Source organism: Bos taurus, chromosome 9, assembly GCF_002263795.3.
Source record: "Bos taurus isolate L1 Dominette 01449 registration number 42190680 breed Hereford chromosome 9, ARS-UCD2.0, whole genome shotgun sequence".
In the NCBI taxonomy this organism is placed as follows: Eukaryota; Metazoa; Chordata; class Mammalia; order Artiodactyla; family Bovidae; genus Bos; species Bos taurus.
Window position 1 is genome coordinate 42,959,138 of NC_037336.1, and position 2,338 is coordinate 42,961,475.

Below are 2,338 nucleotides of genomic sequence, written 5' to 3' on the forward strand. Positions count from 1 at the left end.
TTAAAGTTTCTCCAAGGATTTGTAGTACTGCATCAGCACAATCCAGGCCTTAGGAGCTATGAGACCTTCAAGAGATTTCTGGCCTTCTTAGGTAAAGTTTTTGCATTTGTGTTTTTAAGACAATTCAAAGTCTTCCTGGTGCTCACTGTCACAGTAGTCCATCTGCCTCTTTTTCTTGTTATAAGCTGCAACTTGAAAGGGAACTATTTCCAAGGTGATCAGACCAGGGGCCATAGTCAACATTTGGATGCCATGAGTCTGCTCATAAAGATCCTTCCCTGTTTCTGGATGGGGCATGCCAGCCGAGTCTCATCCAACAATGTAAAAGTCGGTTCCCACAACCATCAGTGCTCTACAATGCCACTGGACCTCAGTTGGGACATGGGAAGATGGCCACCACTGTGGTCTCAAGATTGAGGACTCCTTCCTCCAGCACTGCAGCATGCTTCTAAGAGGGACATCATCATCCCTTGTCCAGCCACCAAGAGGGTGAGGGAGAAGGACAGGACACAGTTGCCCCTCTCTAGAAGCTGCTTATGGGTATCTTGCATTAATAGAGCATGGCCGTTGTGCACCGGGTTGTGTAATGGAAATGCAAAGACAGCATCTGCATTCATATCTTTAAACTTCTGCTATAACTCAGTAGGAGTAAAACAATACTGATCAAGACCATCATTCCAATAAATTCAATCTAAGACTTGAGGCTGTCCTTCAGTCAGCCAATCTCCTTGTTCCATAACCATCTTGATGTAAGGGTGGTTCTTGCGTGTTTTTCCTGTTTCCTGGCACAGCGCTCCTCCTTCCTGTGCTCAAATAACTCTGGATTTCTGGATTTCAAAGAATAGCCACACAGAGGTCCTTGTATATCAGAGCAAATGCTGTGCAGCCATCTAGTCTCTTTATTTTCTTGAGTAGCTGTCAGGACTTTAGGGTGCTGACAAGTTAATGACAGCCTCATCCAGAAGATAATCGAAATGAAGGTACTGCAAGTACTCATTTTCTCTCATAAAGCCATTCAGTGGGGTTGCCCAGTCTTCTGCCAAAACCTGCACCCACTACATATCCACTTTATTAATTTTCAGTGCCAGTAAGGTTTCTGTATGTTTTTGTCAAATGAAGTTTATTTTCTGGCACATACAGTTCTTTCACTTCATAAGAGGCATCCACAATATCCCATTTCTGTAGAAGCTCCACAACCTGCTAAACATAGTCATTTGCATCACAGAAATCTGTTTTTAGCACCAATTCAGGGGCCTCTGGTTTTTCATATCAGAAAATATGAGAATCAATCCCAATGAAACCTTTAATTTCTCCAGCCCGTGCTTTTTTGTAGAGTCCCTTGACATCCCTCTGTTCACAAACATTCAGGGGAGCATCAACAAACACTTCAAAGAAAAATAAACTTGCACCCTTGTGAATGTGCCTTACATTGTTGCATTTCTCAGTATTGTTGTTCACTTGCTCAGTCATGTCTGACTCTGTGACCCCATGGACTGCAGCATGCCAGGCTTCCCTGTCCTTTACCATCTTCAGAGCCTGCTCAAACTCATGTCCATTGAGTCAGTGATGCCATCCAACCATATTACCCTCTCTTGTCCCCTTCTCCTGCCTTCAATCTTTCCCAGCATCAGGGTCTTTTCCAATGAGTCACTTCTTCAAATCAGGTGGCCAAAGTATTGGACCTTTAGCCTCAGCATCAGTCCTTCCAATGAATATTGAGGATTGATTTCCTTTAGGATTGACTGGTTTGATCTCCATGCTGTCCAAGGGACTCTCAAGAGTCTTTAACACCACAGTTCAAAAGCATCGGTTCTTTGGCGCTCAGCCTTCTTTATGGTCCAACTGTCACATCCATACATGACTACTGGAAAAACCACAGCTTTGACTATATGGACATTTGTCAGCAAAGTGATGTCTCTGCTTTTTAATACAGTCTAAATTTCATAGCTTTTCTTCCAAGGAGCAAGTGTCTTTTAATTTCATGGCTGCAGTCACCATCTGCAGTGATTTTGGAAACCAAGAAAATAAAGTCTCATTGTTTCCATTGTTTCCCCATCTATTTGCCATGACATGATGGGACCGGATGCCATCATCTTAGTTTTATGAATGTTGAATTTTAAGCCAGCTTTTTCACTCTCCTCTTTCACCTTCATTCAGAGGCTCTTTAGTTTCTCTCTGCTTTCTGCCATAAGGGTGGTGTCATCTTCACATCTGAGGTTATTGATATTTCTCCCAGCAATCTTGATCCCAGCTTGTGCTTCATCCACCGTGGCATTTTGCATGATATACTCTGCATATAAGTTAAATAAGCGGGGTGACAGCATATAGCCTTTACGTA

The 2,338-nt window shown here is 42.9% G+C and overlaps 1 pseudogene; it reads right to left on the reverse strand.

The window, feature by feature from the left end:
• On the reverse strand, nt 1-1,602 carry LOC100137843 (bifunctional 3'-phosphoadenosine 5'-phosphosulfate synthase 1-like; annotated as a pseudogene).
• Between the last annotated feature and the right edge of the window lie 736 nt (nt 1,603-2,338).